This window comes from Marmota monax, unplaced genomic scaffold (assembly GCF_021218885.2).
Source record: "Marmota monax isolate L192 unplaced genomic scaffold, Marmota_monax_Labrador192_F-V1.1 WCK01_AAM20220418_F8-fsc00149, whole genome shotgun sequence".
Classification (NCBI taxonomy): domain Eukaryota; kingdom Metazoa; phylum Chordata; class Mammalia; order Rodentia; family Sciuridae; genus Marmota; species Marmota monax.
Window position 1 is genome coordinate 3,927,987 of NW_026693170.1, and position 22,208 is coordinate 3,950,194.

The following is a 22,208-nucleotide window of genomic DNA, read 5'->3' on the forward strand; positions in this document are numbered from 1 at the left end:
GCCTTCTCAGGTGAAGGAGTCCCCTTCTTTCCGTAGTTTGTCATTGATTTCTGGGTTACCTAAATCACAAGGGGATGAGAATCAAAGGCCATTTCAGATCTCTCCTGCTCCAAGGGGTGGAATATTCTGTCCTTCTGGGAGTTCTTGTTCTTTCAATGACGAGAAGAAGAGAAAGAAATCATACCACAGACCAGAATCTAGACTCCTGGAACATTTGTAGCTGTTGCCCATGAAGGGAGGAGTCAGGGAAGATGATCATGTGGGCGGTCACGTCTCCGAGACAACTAGAACAAACATTTGTTTACATGATCCAAGTTCAGAAGAATTTTCAAAAATAACCTTCAAGGGTTAGGGTCGCAGCTCCCTGGCAGAGCGCTTGCCTATCATGCACCAAGGTTCCGTCCCCAGAACCTCAAAAACAAGCAAATCACCTTCAGTGAGTCAACCCTCAGTTCTGTAGTGACCTGAGTGTTAATTTTCCTCCTCTGTGACCTGCCTCCTCCTGCTGATCCCCACCCACGTGCTTCATGGCCTTGCTTCTGTGTGGACCCCTGTCTCTCATTCACCTCCATTCTGCAGGGATCCTCCCACACAGTGATGTGAACCCTGAAAAGTGCAGTTCAGCTGCCACCTATGGAGGACAGCATCTTGGGAGACACAGTGAGGGGGAAGAGAGCATTATTGACGAGAGCTGGCAACTTAGCAGATGGGGATTTCCATCCTGAGAAAGCCACCTTGCCAGGGGGTCACAGGCACAGGGCCTGGGTGGGGACTTTAGTGAAATACCTCTTTAGTCTCAGACAGCGTGAGTGCTAGGGGCTCATCAATCCTGTGGTGCTCTCCTTTTCTTTTTTTCTCTCTTTCTTTCTTTTTCCTTTTATACTGGGGACTGAAGCCCTGGGTGCTTTACCACTGAACTACATCCCCAGCCCTTTTTCTTTTGTATTTTGAAACAGGGTCTTCCTAAGTTGCTGAGGCTGGCCTTGAACTTGTGACCTCCTGCCTCAGCCTCCCGAACCATTGGGATTCCAGGAACCTGCTACTGGGCCCAGCAGTGGTCTGCTTCTCTGAAGCATGTGCTATTGTTATCTGAGAGTCACCAAGTGTTCTGGGGTCTGTAACTCTAGAGAAAACTTACTGATTAGACTCTGTCTTTTTTCAGAAATAGCTGACCTATTGTTTAAGATAACAGAAGAAGAGCTGGGCACAGTGGTGGACACCTGTAATCCCACAACTGTGGAGGCTGAGGCAGGAGGAGCCTAGGTTTGAGCCCAACCTCAGCAACTTAGCAAGGACCCCAAAATATAGTGAGATCCTGCCTCAAAATAAAAAGGGCTGAGGATGTGGTTCAGTGGTTAAGCACGCCGAGGTTGGATCCCAAAAGCCCCCCCTAAAAAAAAAAAAAAAAAAAAAAAAAAAAAAATATATATATATATATATATATATATATATATATATATATATATTAGATATATATTAGGCAGAAGAGAAAAAAACAATTTTAAAAGAACCTCAACTTTTGCTGGAGAACACTTTTAACCCCAGGGTAGTCAGGTCATCCTTGTCCTCTAGAGCTAAGCTACTGGGAGGCTAATATTGTCTTGCTCCAGGGTGTGACTCCAAAATTAGTGCTGTTTAAAGTCAACTGAAAGGAAGTGAAGCTGGAGAGTGCATTTAGGGTCTCCCTCAAATACAAGGGGAGGGTCCCTTTGTGGGGAGGAAAGTGAGGTCTTCAGGAGGAGAGTGAGACACACAGCCTTGGAAAGTTCCAGTGACAGAGCAGCAGGTGCTGAGGGTTTGCTCTCCCCTGTGTGTTTGTGACTCCTGAGGTGGGTCAGGGGGAAAAGGATGGATCTGTGAGGAACATGTGACATCCCGGTGCCCTGGCCTCCTCTGGAGACTGCATAGGCCCCGAGGAGGCCAAATGTGCTGGGATTTGGGGAATCAAACCCAGTGATTTGCACTGAAGGGACAATCAGACTTCTGTCCTGCTGGTTGGCAAGGCCATAAGTTGGGGCTGTTTGTGGCTTTTAGTGTGATTCCACCTGTTGGGGTCAAATCCCCTTTAGGGCAGGTCCTAAAGCAGGTGGGGCACACCCTGATTGTCAGCTTGGAGGGGTCCTCTGTGGGGGGTCTCCCTGAGTGGAATCTGTCCATCCCCCCAAGTCACCACCGTGTCTGGAGCTCTGCTGTCCTCCAAGCAGGAAGCTCAATGCCTGGCCACAGGTGGTTCCCCTCAGCACCTTCATATCGGTACAGTAGCCACCATCTGCATTCCCTGGATGGTCCAGCAGACATGACCCTTCCTGTGGCCAGGCCCAGATCTCCCCCAAGGGCCCTGTGAGTCTGTCAGAGAAGGATCTGGAAGGGCTCTGTGAGACAGGAGGAGGGGGAGATGGGACCTCCTTGCTTCTGGGATGACTGTGGTTTGTGACATCCATCCAGTGGTTGAGACTAGGAGGAGGAGGAGGGGTCAGAGCAGGGCAAAGACCCACTTTATTTATGGAAGAGAGACCCTTTCTGTGCATGCAGAACTGAGGCCTGAGGGGCCTGCGTCCTGAAGGTCAGGCAGGAAGTGTCCCATCAGGGCCTGGTGTTCCCAGGAACAGAGCATCGGCCTCCCCAGACACAGACTCCAGGATGCGCTGACACAGGAGGGCCTGGCCCAGGTCTTGCTCCAGGTGACCAGGCCTGACTCTCTGCAGAAGGAACCATGAAGCACTTAGGGAACCCAGGATTGGCACTTTCTGTCTCACCTGGAGGAGCTGGAGCCCCGTCCTTCCTCTTCAGTCCTGGACACCAGAGATGTTTGTGACGTGGCTCTGAGACACATGCCCCAGAGACTCAGCCCCTCTACACACCTCACAGGGGCACAGCCACACCAGGTTTGTCTAGAGGCACCTGGAGAAGGACCCAGGGAGTGGGCAGGGCAGGGCAGGGCAGGAGGGCACAGGCACTGTCCACAGAGCCAGGCTGGGCAGAGGCACCCCTCTTGGACAGTGCCTTCAGGACATGCCCTTGGAAGGTGAGCAGCAGGGGCCCAGGGCTTCCATGTGTCCATTTCTCTCCGAGCTCTCTGTCTCAGGGCCTTCTCTGGTGATGTGGTCAGTCCTGGGTGCTGGGGGTGGGGGACCCTGAGGGACACAGTGAGAGCCAGCTGGAGGGGCTGCCTGCTCATTCACCAGTCACCCACCTGGGTTGGAACTAAGAGATGAGTCCGTCCTGAGTGTCCTCTGTCCTGATATATTTTACTTTTTTTTTTCAGGGCCAAGGACAGAACCCAGGGCGTTGCACATACTAGGCAAGAGCTCTGCCTTGCCTTAGAGCCACATCACGAGCATCTGGTGTCCAGGTAAATTCCCAACCCCTGTCCTGCAACTTCTCTGGAAAAACTCCACCTTAGCAGGTTCTGTGGGGCAGGACCCACCACTATTCTCTGGTGGGTGTCATGTGCTTCCTGGGGACAGGTCTGGATGGAGGTCACCACATCAACTCTGTAGTTGATGATCTGAAGTCTACAGTGTGGAGAGGGTCACCCACCAGCAGTTCCACCAGGGACCTTCTATATCTCCAGGGCATGGGGCACATCTGGAGTTGTCCATGATGGTGCCCACCTGTGCCCAGCTGTCCCTCACAGAGTCAGGGCACACTGGGGCACCATCCTTCAAATTGGGCTCAGAGGTACATAGTTCCCAGAACCCATAGGATAGGGAGTGAGCCTGGACCTTGGGGAGGACAGAGGCAGGCCTGTTATGGAGAAGCTGTTGTTCTCACTCTAATGACATTACATGTGTCCAGGAATCCTCTGTGTCATGGTGGATGAAGGCCACTCCCTGGGTAGGGGCTGGTGTTTGCTGTTCCAGGAGGGTGAGGCCTGCGGGGGCTGGTGCAGTCATAGTGGTGGGTGTTCAGGGCTTTGGGGTTCATCCTTACCAGGACTCACCCTGGGCTTGGGACTCCTGGAGCAGGTGTGCCTGGGAGCATCTTCTAATGGGATGGTAAAATCACATGGTAGGAGAGGCTTTCTCATTTCTGCACCGTCTCCAACTGGGTCTCAGCCCAGGGGCCCCTGTCCCTACAGAACACCATCTCACTCCACAGTGGAAAGGATGCCTCTGAGATCTGCAAAGGGTGGGATCTTTTTAACTCTTGTTTATCATGGAAGGTTTTTGTTTTGTCATCAAAGCTGATGCTTAATTTTGCTGGATATAAGATTCTTGGTTGGCATCCATTTATTTTTTTATTTTTATTTTTTTCAGAGCTTGGTATATGTTGTTCCAGGATCTCCGAGCTTTGAGGGTCTAGGTGGAAAAATCTGCTGAGATCCGAATTGCTCTCCCCCTATATGTAACCTGAAATTTTTCTCTTGCAGCTTTTAAAATTCTATCCTTATTCTGTATGCTAGGCATTTTCATTATAATGTGCCTTCATGTGGATCTGTTGTAATTTTGTACATTTGGTGTCCTGTAAGCTCTTGTATTTGATTTTTCAATTCATTCTTTATGTTTGGGAAATTTTCTGATATTATTTCATTGAAGAGGTTATGTGTTCCCTTGGTTTGTATCTCTGTGCCTTCCTCTATCCTGATAATTCTTAGATTTGTTCTTTTCATATTACCCCCATAATTTTTGGAGGTTCTGTTCGTGGTTTCTCACCATCTTCATTATGTGTTCAACTTTATTTTTAAGATTATATATTTGGTCTTCATTGCCTGAGGTTCTTTCTTCCAAGTCATATAATTTGTTGGTGATGTTTCTATTGAATTTTTAATTTGGTTTATTGGTTCCTTCGTTTCAAAGAAATGTTTGTTTGTTTGTTTTTTCCAGAATCTCTGCCTCTTTATTTGAAGTAATCTTTTTGCTACCTGTATTTGTTCTCTGAACTCTTTGTTGGAGTGATCAATTGTTGCCTGTATTTGCTCTCTTATACCATTCCTTGCTTCGCAGATCATTTTAATTATGTATATTCTGAATTCCTTCTCTGACCTTTCATCTACTATGCTGTCAATGGATTCTATTATTGTGGCATTGTGGTTTGTTTGGGATACTTTCTTCTCTTGTTTTTCATGTTGTCTATGTATCTACCTTTCTAGTAGTGTGGATCCGAGGTATTCTAGCCCTACAATCTTGTAGTGTCCCTGCAGGTTACCAATACTTCACCTTTAAGGGGGAGATCAATATTTACAGCACCCAATGCAAATAATCTGCTGTCTTAAACCATATAGCTCCTATTCAAACAATCAGTTTTCTCTCAATAAACAGAAATGATGTGTTTGATTAATATCTATAATATAAATAGTAGGTTTGCATAAGGGGCTACAGTTTCTAATGGTGGACAAAGAGAGAGTGGGGGACTGGGGTGTAGGATGTGGGGTTGATGAAGTAAGAGGTGAGAATATAGCAGTATTAGATCACAGGAAGAGTGAAAGAGGAATCAAGAGAAGTAGGCTAACAGGGATACCTGATGTAACCAAACCTGCAGGGACCTTGGTGATGGTCTTCCAGGTCCTGGCTGTTGTCTTTAGATGGAAGCAGGCATGTCCCTACTTGATGAAGCAGGCAGCATCAGACCTGTAGATACCTTGATGTTAGGCTTCCAGGCCCTAGCCAGTGTCCTAAGATGGAAGCTGCCCCAACTAAAGATGGTGGTGATGGCAGCAGAGATAACCCAAGATGGTGGCGGAGGTGTCCAAAGATGGAGGCAACCACTTTCAGAGATGGGGCTGAGAAGTTATGCCATACAGAGACATTGGGCAGCCTGTTTGGAGATGCAGCTCTGTGGCATGCAGCACTAAAGCATGCAGTGCTGCAGCAGGCTGCTGCCTCCAGGCCTTGTCCATTATCCCAAGGTGAAGGCTTATATGTGGCAGGTGGGGGTCTATGGAGGTGGCAGCAGAGTCCTATCCTCAGCCATGTTTATTTTTTATTTTGAAGCAGGATCTTTCTAACTTTCTAAGATTGGCCTTAAATTTGTGACCTCCAGCCTCAGCCTGCCAAGTCACTAAGCTTCCAAGAGCATGCCACTGGGCCCAGCAGGGGTCTGTTTCTCTGATACATGTGCTATTGTTAATTGAAAGTCACCAAATATTCTGGGATGTGTAACTCTAGAGAAAAGTTACTGATTAGATACTGGGTGTTTTTGTTGTTTGTTTATTTGTTTGTTTATTTCCAAGAATAGCTGACCTCATTGTTTAAGGTAACAGAAAAAGAACAAGGAACAGTGGTGCACACCTATGATCCCTGCATCTCTGGAAGCTGAGACAGGAGGAGCCTAGGTTCAAGGCCAGTCTCAACAACTTAGCAAGGCCTTCAAAACTTAGCGAGAGTCTGTATCTAAATAAAAAGGGCTAGGGATGTGGTTCAGTGGCTAAGCACCCCTGGGTTGGATCCTGAAAGCCCCCCTCAAAAAAAAAAATATTGCAGAACAAGAGAGAAGAGCAAGAAACAAAGAAAAACAACTTCTCTGGAAAAATTCCCCCTTAGCAGGCTTCATGGAGCAAGACTCACCACTATACTCAGGGCAGGGATCTGAGGTGCCATGAGCTCCCTGGGACAGCTGTGGATAGAGGTCACCACATCAGCTCTGTGGTTGAAGCCTAGAGTGTGGAGAGGGTCACCCACCAGCCAGCTCCACCAGGGACCCTCTATAGCTCCAGGGCATGGTGGACCTCTAAAATTGTCTGTGATGGACCCACCTGTGCCCAGCTGTCCCTCATAGGGTCAGGGGTGCATTAGAGCAGCTTCCTTCAAACTGAGGTTCAGAGATACAGAGAACCCAGAGCCCTTGGGGAGACAGAGAACCTGAGGGAGAGAGCCCTGGGCCTTGGGGAGGACAGAGGCCACCCTGTTATGGAAAAGCTGTGGTCCTCACTCCAACAACATTACATGTGTCCAGGAATCAATCCTTTGTGTCGTAGTGGATGAAGGCCCCTCCCTGGGTAGGGGCTGGTGTTTGCTGGTCCAGGAGGGCAAGACCTGCAGGGGCTGGTCAGGGCTGGTGGTGGGTACTCAGGGCTTTGGGGTTCATCCTTAGCAGGACTCAGCCTGGGCTTGGGTCCCCTGGGGCAGGTGTGCCTGGGAGCATCTTCCAGAGGGATGATGAAACCACATGGGGGGAGGGGCCTTGTCCTCTCAGCACCATCTCTCACTGGGTCTCAGCACTGGTGCCCCTGTCCCTACAGAACACCATCTCGCTCCACAGTGGAGAGGGTGCCTGTGAGACCTGCAAAGGGTGGGACCTGGTGTTGCACAGGACCTTAGGTCAAGAATAACGAGCATGTCAATTCATGGTTTGGAGCATTTACTGACTCAGTTCAAGTTCTGAGGACTTTCCACCTTCAATAGATTAAGGATTCTCAACAGCTGTCTAAACATAAGTGCCTGATTGCCGCAACCGGGGTGGCTAAATTAGCAGGTTCCAGCCAGGGGCAAAGGGGGATAAGAAAAATAAAGACAGATGCAGATTTTGAAGATAAAGCTGGGGCCAGGTGGAGTGCTGCTCTCTGATGGAGAAGCAGATCTAAAGAGTTAAGCCAGCAATCTTTATATATTTATGTCTCATCATCAAGTTTAAGACTATAGAAGCATTATTCTTTGTACTCAGAAAGTTACAGGGCTGGCAACATTATGCAGCTTTTTCCCAGTTACATTCTACAGTTGCAAGGTGCAAGGTTAGGAGCTTTGTGTAGCTCTCTAGAAAGTCCATCCTTTAAAGTTACTGTTAGGCAGGCAGGTTCAGGAGGAGCTGGTAAAACATTGTGGTTGTCTAGCAGGAGAGTTTCTCTAATCCCAGGAGCTGTGTGCCTGAGATCAAGGTCGAGGCTGCTAAGAGTCTAGCCCAGTCTTCTCATGCAGGACATTACCACAGCAGGTGGGCATCCTGCACCTTTGCACAGAAGCACTTCCAGGCACCAGGCATGCCACACCCAAGAGGTCATCAGAGACCCCAATCTCAGACTCTGCTCTCCCATTCTCTGACACCACTCTCCACACCTAATAACTACCACTTTACAGAAAAAAAAATTCAACAGAGTTGAATAACTGATAGGTGGGGCCACAGGTGGGTTATAATTCAGTGCCAGGTGAGGATGTCACTCTTGATAGAAATGACAGGGTTGGAGACCTCAGACTGATACACCCCGGCATCCTCCTGTCTGACGGCGTCAATGCTGAGGGCGCTGTGGTCCCGGGACAGCTGCCTGCTCTCTGTGACCTGCAGACTCTGGCTATGAAGATCCACCAGGTGAAGATTCCTGTGTCATCTGAGAGGCAGGTCCTGACCAGACTGCAGTTTTGTGTTGGTGGCATGAGTGAGGGTTCCCTGGTCCCCACTGCTGCTCTGTCCCCTCTGTGGAAGGAGCTTCACTGAGACCCGCTGGGAAGCCGAGGTCCAGGCCACTCAGCCCTGCTGCCTGCTCCTCTCTGAGCTCAGCCTCCTCCCAGGGCAGGAGCACTTTCCTGGGTCACGTGGGCTGGGGGCGGGGTCTCTGTGGAGGAACCTCTCTGTCCCCTCCCTCTCAGTCCTGCCTCCTGTCCCCTCTACTTCCCTATTGTGTTTCACGACTGCATACCACAACGCCCTGAGAAATAAGGTTGGTGGGGACACTGTCCCCTGAGAGCGCTGGCTCACCCCTGGCCCCAGCTGTGTCCTGGCCTCAGGGCTTTCAGCACCACAGCGAGCCCCTGAGCATATTTCCATTTATCATACAGAATCTCACTTTGGCTCCGCTTCTTCCCCAAGTTCTCAAATGCTCTAAGAAGGTGGATTTCCTAGCAGTAGGGAGATGACAGCTTGGCTCTGGAGGCTAGAATGGGTCCCACTGAGGTATGACGGGTACAGGGACCTGCCCTCTATCTCTGGTGTCACCAACCTAGCATGGGAGTCCCATATCCAATGTCTCAGAGGGAGCTTCAGGGCCTGTGCATGCAGGGGCGGGTGACCTGGGCCCTGGGAAGGGAGGATGTGGCAGTGGGAGGCAGTGACCCTGGGCTCTGCTGCCCTTGGGGAGAGATTTCAGGGAGAGCTTTGCTCTCCATCTGTTGGTGGAGCTGTGGCTCAGGCCTGCCCATGTCCTCTGTGGGTGGCCTCTTCCCTCTGCCTGGATGGTTCTCTTGTGGTCACCCTGCCTTTTCTTGTGGGTTATGCCAGGAAGGATGGGACTACACAGGGATCTGTGGCCAAGCAGGGTTCCCCAGACCAGGAAGGAGTGGTGGGAACAACAGGCATGTTAGGAGGGAGCCCAAGGGGCCATGGGTGATGGGGCAGAAGTCATGGGGCACCTCCAACTCCATCTCCAGGCCAAGCCACACTTCTATCTCAAAGAATCAAATGCTGAGTGTTGGCTGTGAGTTCAATGTCACCCCCTGAAGGTCATGAGGAGGCCAGTGTCAGGGACTGTAGCAGGAATGCTTGCCAGAGTCCAAATGTGAGAGCAGACCGTGACCCTGGGCACAGTTGGTTCTGACCTACAGGCTGCAGGGTGGGTCCTGTTCACCTTGGGTCCCCAGGCTGCCTGACTCTGTCCAGTGCAGGACGAGTCTAGGGAGAGGACAGGAGGTGACCTGAGAACTCCTGCTTAGAGTGGGGAGAACTTGGCACCCAGGGATGGTCAGCCTTAGCAGAGGCCATCTGTCCCAAGGTCTCAAAGGAAGGACAAGGGGAGGTATCTCTTGAAGAAGATCACTAGCAGGATGGTGCACTGTTAGGAACCCATGGGACACTCTTGCCTTCTGACTTTTGGTTGCAGTTGTTTTCTGTTTATTTTTCCTGATAGTCGAAGGCATGTGGGAGGCTTTTCCTGTCTGCCTGGTCCCACAAATGACCAACCTGAGCACAGGTGACTCCTGCAGACCCCGTGATGAGCACCCAAGGCTGGCAGTGAGCAGGGAGGGGCTAGGAGGGCTGTCCCTTCTCTGTGCAGGTCAGGGAGGTGGAGGGGAGCAGGAGGCTGAGGAGATTGGCTGAGGAGGGGCACAGGCAGGTTTGGGTTCCCTGAGGGAGGTGGAGGGCACCCCAGGCAAAAGCAGCACCTGCTGCCACAGGGAGAGAGCAGCAAGGAGGTCGCTATTCTGGCTGCAGCTGGCCTGGGGTGGTAAGAAGTCTGGGAGTGGCCTTCGGATGAATGTGAGGCCAGGTGTGTTGTACGTGTCTGTCCCTCTCACAGGTGTGAGGAGGGATGGGCTGAGGGTTTCTTTGGCAGTGGGATTTCCTAGTGGCTGCGACTGCCCCAGCGCCTTGCCTGGAGAGGGTCAGTATTGACCTAAAGCTGTGGTCAAGACAAAGAGCTCATGCTGCAGGCAGCCTGTGTGGCCTGCTGCCCTCAGGGAGGGAGGAGAGGGACTAGGGTGCTCCTGCATGCTGGAACCTCAGGTGTCCCACCTGGTGAGTCTGCTCAGACACCTGCCTTGGGTGAGGATGTCAGAGCTGGTGGTTGTCACTGACCTGAAGCTGGCATGATGTGGGGGCAGGTGTTCAGGAGCCCAGAGCACAAGTCATCTGTAGAGAGGAAGGTCTCAGGGGCTGAGCAGGTTCATGTGGTAAGAAAGGGAAGGACTGCTGGAGAGTCAGCCTCAGCTCTGCCTGTTGTGACCTGAGGCTGTGTCCAGGGAGAAACAATGGCTGCAGGGACAGGGTACAGAGGACCCTGGGGACTGCTCAGATGCAGAAGGTGGGGAGGATTCCACCCCATCCAAGTCAGGGAGGCTTCCCTGAGCACACAGGCGACCCTTTCCCTGGGCAGCCTGGGTGGTGTGAGTGGGACCTGCAGGGACACTGCAGGGGCTGCACCTGAGTCCCTGGAGGGCCAGAGCCGGCTCTATAGGAGCAGAGTTGTCTATGTGGCTGGGATGAGATGGGAAGGAGGAAGACGGGTGCCATGCTTGGCTTGGAGGGGCTCACCTTGACCCAGGTTCCCAGGGGCTCGTGTGTGGCTCAGGGAGCAGGATGCTGTGCTCAGAGGTGCTCCAGCTGGTGTGTTCCCAGGACAGGACCTGGGGCCAAGAGTTAGTGAAAATTTCCCACAAGGTGGTAGGCAACACAGGGACCTCAGACTGAGAGGCCGTGTGTGTGTGTGTGTGTGTGTGTGTGTTGCTGGGGTGAAACCCAGGGCCTCGTGTGTGCCTCAAACTCTCACCATGAGCCTGTAGCAGGCTCTCACCCTCCTGAGGCTGGCTCTCGTGCAGCAATCTGCTAGTGGACGAGTCAACAACCCTAACGCCCTGACATGTGCAGAGGCCTCACAGTATGTAAATTAGAGGGGACTTGGATCATCCCTGGAATAACTCCCTTGTGTAGAATGGAAATGGACAAATTTCTCAGCAGACCCTTCTTTTCTGGGTCCTGCCTGCTGCAGCGCCTGGGAACCAGCAGCCTGAGACTCTGTCCGTGGTGCTGACGACCTGTGAACTTCTGAAGGTTGGTGAGAATCTCACAATTCTTTTATTCCTAAGACCTGAGCATCATCAGCAGGAAGAAGGTGGTGAGGGGCTGTGGTGTGGTGTGTCCCCTGCTTCCCTCTCATAGCTAGCTGGAGGTGCTGTGGATGTCACTTCATGATGTGACACCACAGTCCAGGTGACCCAGTGCAGATGCCCATGTGTGGTTTTCAGTGAAAGATGAAAAAAAAAATGGCCTTGTGATGGACAGAGACGGGTCTCTACAGAGATGTGCCCACCTTCACCCGCAGATGCTAAGAATGTGGTACATTGTAAAAGACGCATTACAGATGACAAAAGGGCCATGAGTTTAGGAGGTTCCTGTGGGGCCATCTGGTGGGTCCAAGTAGTCACAAGGTCCTTCCTTACAAGTGAGAGTGGGAGGCTGAAAGTCAGAGAAGGAACGGGGGGGTACGGGGCAGGAGCAGAGCAGAGAGGCCACGCGGCTGGCTCCAAAGGCAGAGGCAGGAGCTGCAGCCCAACCAAGCTGCAGGCTGACAGCTAGAAAAGGTGATGAAAATGAGTGTCCCCAGAAAACCAGGAGGAGCTCCCCCTCCAGATGCCAGAGTCTCCCAGGGCTCAGGCTCCCCTCTGCCCCATCACCTATGGTCTGGGGTCCTAGTAGGACCCTCCCTCAGCCCATATGGAATAGTGTCTGGTGGGAACTAAGAAGCCACATGGGCTTGTGGTTGACCCGGCAGTAGACGTCCACGTCAGGGTTTAGTAATTCCTGAAAAAAAAAAAAAAAAGGCTCTGACCCTGTGTCCTTATGAGAACAGTGACAGGGACTGGCCCTATCCCCCTAGGACTGCTCTGTGCCTGCTCCTGGCTGGGCTCAGTGGCTCCTGTTCCCAGGCCCCTCCCTCCTCTGCTCACCACCCTGATCTTGTTTTGGCTGCTGTTTCCTGGAAATCTCAGGAAGCTGTGGGGAGGGGCAGCTCCTGGGTCCCCGCTGGACTGTGGGCTAGGATGTTCATCACCCACACTCACCTGGTAGATGGGAACAGCAGCCCTGTGGCTAGGGACAGGGGACTGGCAGGGGACAGAGAGTGGACATCAGGGTCAGTGAGGGAGGCTCATCAAGGCTGGGACTCCAGTGAGCAGGTGCTGGGTGGTGCCTGGAAGGTTCTGGTCTCTGACGGGCCAGAGCTTACTCCCTGTGTCTGTTTAGCCCTTTCTTCTCAGGAGTTACCAGCTCTGGGTCCTGAGCACCAGCCTCCACTTCTGGACAGACACCCCAGTTTCTGTCCAGACTGTGGTCCCCCTATACTGCTATTTACCCAGGATCCCTGACGAATATTCCTAGTGCACACTCTGCACCTACTGGATTCCAAGGGTCCCCAAGACAGTCAGACAGACCCAGAGGGGGTTCACGTCAGGGAGAGGGTGGTCTTAACCCTGAAGAGTGGTCGAGCTTCTGGCCAGGGCCAGGCCTACCTTTTCCTGGCTGAACATAAGAGGGGGTGTGTGTGCTGTGTGGGAGTTGACAGTGCCCCTGCCCTGAGCCTGCACAGCTAGATCCCCTGTGGGAAGTTACTTGGGGGGACTACCAGGAAGTTGGAGCTGTCAGAGGACCTTGGTGTAGAGGCAGAGGCAGGAGTTAGCATTAGGGTGTGGGCGGGCTGGGCCCCTGCTGCAGGAGGGACTGGGGATCTTCGGCTCTCAGAATGTCTAGCTATTTTAGTGGCCTAGTGAGGTGAGGAGAGCACCATGACCCAGATGCCACAGGTCCAGCCTGGTCAATGGGTGTTGTGTTTTAGGAGAGACTTCCTTGAAGCCCCAGAAAATGGTCCAACCCCAGGGGGGTGACTGCAGGAGTGAACACTGGGGTATGAAAGGACGCTTACAGAGTCCATGCAAAGTCCAAAGAGCATGCCACACACCGGAATCTCACGCAAGAGATTTATCATCAGTAGCATGAGGCGTACGGACAAGGCTGTCCCTCTGAGGAGAGCAGCGGTGTGTCAGCATTCGCAGAACAGCTGTATGGCCTTAAAGAATAATTTCATTAGCTGCTCAGGAGTTGAGTCATAAGCTAGGGTGGGGCTGATCAGTTAGCAAGCACACGTTCTTATGGGAAGTTAAGCAGCATTGCTTAGAACAGAAACTTTGGAGCCTCTAGATAAAATGGCTCCTGATATAAAATGGCAAATCTGATGCCAATACTGATCTGATGCCAATACTGATCTGATGCCAATAGGGTAGGCCTAAGTGCTCCCAGCCACTCACAGGCTGAAAGGGCAGTCACTGGGGGTCAGTGCTGGGCGGCGGTACTCTCTGAGGACATGCTGGACACTGGTCCTAGGAAAGGTCAGGCTTATTCAAGGTGCAGGGAAAGGTCATGAGAAACTGATGTGACTCCAATTTTGAGAAACCAGCCTCTACCTCAGAGCAAAGCCTGTTCAAGGAAGGGGGCATGACCCTTGTCCTTGGAAAAACCCACAGAGCACTCCTAGGCACAGACCCACCCTACTTAGTTGTTTGTCTGCAAATAACAGGAGAGATCTGCAGTGCCAGGTGTCCCTGACTCAGTTAGGTGAGGACCCATAGCAACCCCCTAGAAACCACCAATCAGCATGAAACAGGGAAAATACCTGGAATGCCAGATGACCCCCAAGTAGTTTATGGTGATTGATAACATGTTAGGAAACCATTTAGTTTAGGACATATACTCCTCGTGGCTTAAAACAATCAGTTCAAATGAATCCCCCCTCTGTACTAACCAATCACCCCTACCCAACTTGTTCCCACCAGTGAATGTGCTAATCAATGTTAAGAGTTGTTGTTTGACTTTCCCGTGGTGTGAAATGATTTGCTGTGTGAAGTTATGATGCATAGAGTATCCCCCCAAAACCTATGAAATCTCACTCCCTGGGACCGCTGCTTCGGAAACAGTTGTGAGGCCAGTCTCAAGCTTGCAATAAAGACTCTTGTGTGATTGCATCAAAGACTCTTGTGTGGGCTGGGTTGTGGCTCAGTGGTAAAGCACTTGCCTTGCATGCATAATGCCCTGGGTTCACTCCTCAGCACCACATAAAAACAAATAAATAAAAAATAAAAGACTCTTGTGTGATTGCATCGGATTCGGCTCCTGGAGGTCTATTGGGGTCCCACAAATCTGTCATTACAGTCACAGTTTTGGAGTCAGACAGGAATAAGGAGGATACCCCTTTCCCAATGAGAGGGGTGGAGACCTCCTTTCTCCATGAGTTCTGTGTTAGGAGGGGGTCCAAGAGAGGAAAGTTGAGGAAAGACTATTTATTGTTGATTGGTACTTTTTATATATACATAAAGAAAATCCCTTTTGTCCTTTTTTTTTTTTAAAGGAAGTCTTATTGCTTTGCTAGCAAAGGAGAAACACAAGGATCTCCTGTCCCAAAGGCTGTGGGCTGTGATTCTCCCCTTAAGCAGTAACAGGGGTTTTTAAAGAGGTGATTCAGGGGCTACATTCCACATGTTCTCTGTTGGAGTGTAAATCACTTGTTCATTTGGGAAACAGTCATTTCTGAGATCTTCTAGTACCATCCCCAAAGTCTGGATTACTTTGTTCCTGTGGTGAGTATATACTCAAGGACAGATAAATCTCCCTGAGATTAGGGAGGGGGAAAGATTAGGGAGGGGTAGGAAGGGAGAAAGAGAAAGAAGCATGTCCATTCCTGCCCTGGACCAAGGCGCAAGGTCTCTCCCAGATGCAGGTTCAGGAGAACATTGACGGAGAGATCCAGGAAAGAGACTGAGGACCCAGGAAAGAAATTAAAGCAGGAGAGTTTGAATGAGTGGAAGGGTCCAGATCCTGGGGACAGGAAAGTAGGGCTACCATGTGGGCAGGACACTGGGGGAGCCATGTGTATCTTGATTCTCCCTGACCTCAGTGTCCCTGCTATGGCCAGACCCTCTGCTCAGGCCAGGAAGTACTGAAATGTGACAGTGGCCTTGTCCTCTCTCCACCCACCTGGCCAGGAAGCAAGGACATTCTAGGACACGCTATCTGAGCTGGACGTTGGAATGCCCACCTCACATATCATGGGCTGTAGGTAACCAGGCAGCTGTGTGGAGCTGACCCCACCAGCCTCTCCAGGCCCTTCCATTTGTCCTGTGTGAGCTGGGACGGGACCACCCCTTATATACACAGCTTCACCCCTCACTTGGGTGGGTGAAATAAACTGTAGGATGTGCTGTTTGGGGGACTAACACTGTCACAGGAAGTGCGCAGGTTTGCTATGTGAGGGAAGGAGGACAGTGCTGTGGGGATACATGGCAGCCAGTCTGAATGATTCACATTCTCTTCCCTGAGCAGAGAGGCTTTGACTGTCACTACATTTCATAGTGACCTAGACATCGCCCGGGTCCCCGAAGACATAGGTGTGTCGCCCCATGGATTGAGCTATGCTCACTTGTTCCTTTGTGATACTACCCCTTTGCCCTGTTTGGGATACAATGTTCTATGGAAACGCCCTTTGTGTGTCCCCTTCTCTTGCTTGGAAATTGGGTGTGGCCTTTCTGGGTGTCAGTCAACCTGCTGACAGCAGACATCACGAAGCTAGACTCAGCCCCCTGAATCCTGACTCCTTGCCTCATTTGAATGGCTCCTCCTCAATAAAAGGGTTCAGCATATGCTTGCTCTCTCTCTCTTTTCATGGACCCATAAGGTCACAGGACCCCAAAGAAAAAGATATGTCTGTCTCTTGTATGGTTATTTTGTGCAGCCCAGTTCCCCTGGAGTGACCCTGAGTGTTTTAGTCACAAGGAATGCAACAGAGATAGGTCCCTAGTGACCAGTGCACAGAGGAGGGAGCTGTTGAGGCAGCAGCCCAGGGCCAGCAGCTGGTGAGTGTGGAGCCTGGGGAATGAGGGGGAGGGTCCTCGGGGAGTCAGGAGGTCGGAGTCAGGCCAGAGTCTGAGGATGGGTCTCCTTCCCTCAGGCCTGGGGTCACCTGGGGTGGGATCAGGTGGGGGAAGCCTGGGTACCTTCCAGTTCTTGTGTGGAGCAGGAAATACCCCAGAGCAGCCACCAGAGCCACCCCGACCAGGACCCCAGTCACGATGCCAGCGACGGCCCCCACAGGGAGGCCTGGGGTCCTCTCTTCTGCTGAAAGAGAAGAGAAAGGGGCTGAAGGTCAGGTCTTCAGGGGAACCACTCCAGGCCCTGCAGGGGGCCCACATGGTGGAAGGAAATGGCCCCAAGGTCCAAGCGCAGTTTGTCCTGCTATCATCACCGCATCCTCCCAACTCTCTGCTTCTGGCGATTTCCTCAGCTTTGGTCTGACTCCCTGCATGTGCTCTAGCCTAACACTCTGCACACGCAGCTGGGCCACATCCTGCCCGGGCTCCCTCTAAGGCCTCCTCCTCTGGTTCTTCTTTTCCAAGCTGTGACAGGCTCCAAGGGCAGGCCCTAGCCAGTCAACACAAGTGGCTTAGTAATAATGATAGAAACTGACTATTTCCAGGAGGCATCTGTGTTCAGGCCAGTGGAAATACCTTCCCTGCATCTTATCTGCTCCTTCCATCCCAGTGAGAGACAGGGGTGTCACCCCATTGTGCAGATTTAGAATCTCAGACTTATGTGCTTAAATAAGCCAACTGACCTCTCTGCAGGGTGGATTTAGGTGACAGGTTCTGATCTATGGAGTCTGTCTGCACTGGATGTGTCCTGCACTAAATGCTCAAACCCCAATGTGGGGACATACTAGAGAGGAGTTAGGCAGAATTCAGGCCTGAGGGTCCTGTGTGTGTAAAATAGACCCAGCAGCCGTGGGTCACAGAAGATCGCTTATGTCATACACAGAACCATGTAGATACTTGATCAGTGTCATAAATTCTACTTATGGCTTATAAGGGATAGTATCCTGTGTCCTCCTGGGTAGAGCAGCAGGGATCCACTTAAGTGTGTTTTCTTTTTTTCTTTAGGTACTGGGTATTGAACCCAAAGGTGCTTTACCACTGAGCCACATCCCCACCCCTTTTTACATTTTTTTTAAATTATGAGAAAGGGTCTTACTAAGTTGCCCAGGCTAACCTCGAATTTGTGATCCTCCTGCCTCAGCCTCTCAAATAACTGGGATTACAGGATGGTGCCACCACACCAAGCTCTTGGGTGTATTTTCTTTCAACTGCCACATGCTAACCCTGGGGTACACACCTGGGAAATGTATGGGGACTTCAAGAATATTTCATATGCATAATATTCAATTCCTATAAGAATAAAAAATGTTGTTTGTTTTTAAAAGAGGAAAGGAGGTCAATTGTGGGATGATCATAATACTGAGTTAAAAAGGATTTAAATCCTATGCTCCTGATGTCAAAGAAAAAAGAAGACCCCAAATAAACAAAGGTCACACTCTAGGGCTTACCATATGTCATGTGGCCAATGACCTATGAAGTTCAGACTTCTTACACTAATATTAACCAGGTGTGTCCGGCCTGCTCAGCGGGACTGCTGTTGACATGGGTGACCCACAGCCCAAGGTTTTACCTTAGGTTCATGAAGCCCGTCTGCAGCTGGAACAATGAAATTATTCTATTCCCGATTGTCACACTGAGCAAAGCCAGTGTGGGCCTGACTCTGACCTCCTGACTCCCGAGGACCCTCCCCTCTCATTTCCCAGGCTCCCCCCTCACCAGCTGCTGGCCCTGGGCTGCTGCCTCAACAGCTCCCCCCTCTGCACATTGGTCACCTATCCTGGCACCTGCCATTGGATGTTGTCTTCTCTTGTATTATATGACAACACGGACGTTGCCATGATAAGCCCTGCAATTCCCAGTCACAGGATAGTTCCCAACTTCTCCAGTCTAGGGCCATGCTGATGAGATTTGTCAACAGCAACAGTGATTCTGAATAGAACCAAAGTCATCTCTAAACAACGTGCCTAAGGCTACTTATTGGACTTTCTCTCAGGCATTATCTAGATCTTACTTTTTAGAAAATGAGGACTCAACTGCTCTCATTCCCATCACAACAAAACATACACCCCCTTCCCATTCCTGTCATTCTGTGTTTAGCGGTGGATTTAATTTTGTTTATTTAATTTTATTTTATAGGTGAGCCAAGTAATTGGGATTTCTTCCCAACTCCCAGCCTTTAGATTTAAATTATGGATTTAACTCTTTGCAATTTGCAGCACAAAAGGGCTCCAGAACATTCCTGCTGCAAGCAGGGGCCAGTTTAGAGACTTAAAAAGACAGCCTAGAAGACAAACTGGGTTCAGGGTCTCTGCAGGTTATTGTGTAGTGGTACTGCCCACTGGTGGTCAAAGTACAAATTGCAGCTCCTGAGGGGGGTCAAGCCTTTCCTTTTCCAAAGGGAGTAGTCACCCCCTGCAGCAGAGGCAGAAACAGTTACACAAATTGAGAGATGAAAACTTAAAATGCAGAGATCCTTCTTCAAAAATCATTAAGTAGCCAGGCCTACACCTGTAATCCCAGCGACTCCGGAGGCTGAGGGAGGCTGAGGAGGATCTCGAGTTCAAAGCCAACCTCAGTAATTTAGAGAGCCCCTAAGCAACTCATTGAGACCCTGTCTAAAATATTAAAAATACCCTGTCTAAATAAAATATTAAAAAGGGCTGGGGATGTGGCTCAGTGGTTAAGTGCCCCTGGTTCAATCCCCAGTACCAAAGAGAAAGAAAGAAAAGAAAATCATTAAGTAGCCAGGTATGGTGGCACATACCTGTAATCCCAGGTATTCTTAAGGCTGAGGGGAAAGGATGGCAATTTTGAGGACAGCCTCAGCAACTTAGTATGATCATGTCTCAAAAAAAATTTTTTAAAGACTGGGGATGCAGCTCAGTGGTAGAGCACCCCAGGGTTCAATTCCAAGTACTGAAAAACAAAAACACCTACACACAGATCTCTATAACAGCGTTTTTGTAAATGCCTAAACTTGGAAGCAACCAAGACTTCCTTTGAGGTGAAAGAAGAGTGTGATACAGCCATACTATGGAATATTATTCAGCACTGAAAAGAAATGAACTATCAAACAAGACTGAACCCTGTCCTCCCATCAGGGACTGGGGTTTAGTGGTGATAAAAACCCCTTTTCAGGGGAGGTTCCTGATCCTGAATGCAGGAGGGACTAGTTGGTGACTTTTTACATACACCAGATGACATACTAGGCTCTGGCCAGAAACTGGGAGGAGAAAGCGGCTGTCATCAAGGGAGCGGAACTGGGACTGGGACAGTCACAGGATCCTAGGATCTATGGGAGGTGTGGAGTTTTGTGCCAGGAGACAGGGCTATCCATGCTTATACTGAGGAACGGTCTCCTTACCCTCCTGAGGACAGTGTGCTCATTTCTGGCAGCTGCCATAACAACGTACCACAAACTTGGTAGCTTGAAACAACAGGAACGTATTCTCTCACAGTTCTGGAGGCCAGAAATCCAAAATCAAAGCATCAACAGGGCTGTGGCCTCCTGTGGCTCCTGGAGATTCCTAGTATTGCCTCCTCCTGGGTCTGCCCACCTTGGCTTGGGGCTGCTCTCTCCAGTCTCCACCTCTCTCTTGACTCCTCTTCTGTGTGTCTTCTCCCCTTCTGCCTCTCAACTGCACACTAATGATTGGATTTAGGACTCACCCAGATAACCCAGGATGATCTCATCTCCAGATCTTTCACTTTGTCATATGACAAAAAAAGACTTCTTCCAAGCTAGGTGACATTCACAAGTTCTGGGCAAAATAAATTGGAATTCCTCACCCCCCCCCGCCTCCTCCCCATACACACAGCTTCTGGGAATGTAGAAGGGTGCAGTTCTCTGGGAAACAGTCTGGTAGGTCCTCAGGATCCTGAACTATAGAGTCACCACATGATACACGGTATATTTGACATGCAGGTCTTTGGGGTCATTAATCAGACTACCACATGCTTTGCCTCCTGCTCTCCAGAACATGGAAAATCTACCCCCTTGGAAGCTCCCCATGAGGGAACAGTAGGTCTCAATGCCCTCTCTAAGACTTCCAATGGACTCAAATCCTGGTCCCACCCCTACCCTGTCTAGTGGCTTCCTCAGCGGGTGAGGTTGCAGCGCTTGTGTTGGCGCCATCTGGTGGAACCAGGGCATCACTGCAGGCGCGCGCCCTATAGAAGTAAGCCAGGCCCCCTGCCCACGTGGTAAAATTTCAAATTGTCATATTGAAACAGGCAAAAGGAAACAAGTGAAAATCTTCCAGAGAACGTATTTTATTCAACCCAATGTATTCAAGACATTATCAATGCAACATGTAGTCAACAACAACAAAAAAGCAACATATTATTTTACATGATTTTCTTCATACTAAATCTTTGAAACCCAGTGTGTGTTTTATGCTCACGGAACCTCTGAATTCAGAACAGCCACCTATCAAGTACTCAGTGGCCACACGTGCTGGTGGCTGTGGTACTGGACAGCACACCTCTAGAAGTCCAAGTGGAAGGCACGAGGGGGTGGGGCAGGGCAGGGCTCTGAGGTGAGGGAGTCTGAGATGGAGGCAGAAGAGGGGAGCTTAAGGAAGGGTGGCCCCATATTGAGGTCAGGGCCTGGCTGTCCGGACCTGGTCTTCGTGTGATCTCAGTGCCAGGTCCTATGGCCTGCAGGTGGGGGAAGTGCACACTCAGACCAGAGTTCTCTGCTGGCCGGACTGAGCAAGCCCCAGCCTTGGCGAGCCTGGTCCCACCGGCCTGGTAGGTGCATTCTCGTCCTCCTGAAGGCTGCCTGTGCTGGACTGCCTGCCCAGTCCAGCGTGGCACACACTGGGTAAGAGCTAGCATCTGAGAGCACTGTCTTTTTCTACTGGCCGCCTTCTCTTTTCCCAGCATTTGAACAACACTGACAGTACTTTAAGCACTCACCAAATATTTGTAGAATGAATGAAAAGAGAGTCCCGGGCCCCGTGCCCAGCCTCCTACTCCACCTTACCAGCTGCTGTCATGTGTTGAGTCCTGTCTACACCCCGGGCACTATGTCAACCACTTCCAATGAGTTATCCTTAAATCTCACCCAGCCCTGATTGGTGCTGACTCAGTCACTGCTGGATGCAGCTCAGTAAAAATGGTGCTGAGGACAGCGCTGGTGGGGCCGGCCACCTTCACACTCTGTCTCCCCCACAGAGTTCACCGCCATGGCCCAGGCCATGCACCTGACCTCCTCATCTCTGCAAGGTGACTCCCACTGCCTGGATGTAGCTGCCAAGACAGCCCAGACTCCCCCAGTCTCTGTGGGGCATCTCTCCCCTTCCCTGGGTGCTGAGGTCTGACTTCTAATGCTCTCCTCAGTCCCCATACAGCAGAGCTGCAGACCTGACTCAGGTTGACAAATGAGGAGCAGGCTGGGGAGAAAGTCTGCCTTTGCCATTTTGCTACTGTCCCCAAAAGCTCCTGTGGGAGACAATGCGAGAGGGTTCAGAGGGAAAAGATTAGGTTGCGAGAGCCTTAAACTAATCACTGAATTAGTCCCTGATGGGATTAACTGAGTGGGGGCTGGGGTGTGGCTGGAGGAGGTGCATGGCCATGGGGTATGCACTTTGTATCTGGGGAATGGACTCTCTCTCTTTCTCTGCTTTCTGATCAAGATTCGAGCTGCTTCCCTCTGCCACACTCTTCCACCATGATGTTCAGACCCACCTTGAGCCCTGAGGAATGGAGTCTGCTGTCTATGGATTGAGACCTCTGAAACCATGAACCCCCAAATAAACTTCTCCTCCTCTACAGTTGTTCTGGTTGGGTCCTTCAATCATAGCAGTGAAAAAGCTGACTAAAACTCCCACAGTTGGGTAAATTATAAAGAGGTTTGGCTGGGCCCAGTGG

The 22,208-nt window shown here is 50.8% G+C and overlaps 1 long non-coding RNA gene across 1 annotated transcript; it reads left to right on the forward strand.

Annotated features, from left to right (window-relative positions):
* Positions 1–1,856: 1,856 nt before the first annotated feature.
* On the forward strand, positions 1,857–22,107 carry LOC131424606 (uncharacterized). The gene is made up of 3 exons (XR_009227926.1): positions 1,857–2,885; positions 3,266–3,352; positions 21,974–22,107. It is a non-coding gene; the product is annotated as an uncharacterized LOC131424606 (long non-coding RNA).
* Positions 22,108–22,208: the final 101 nt, after the last annotated feature.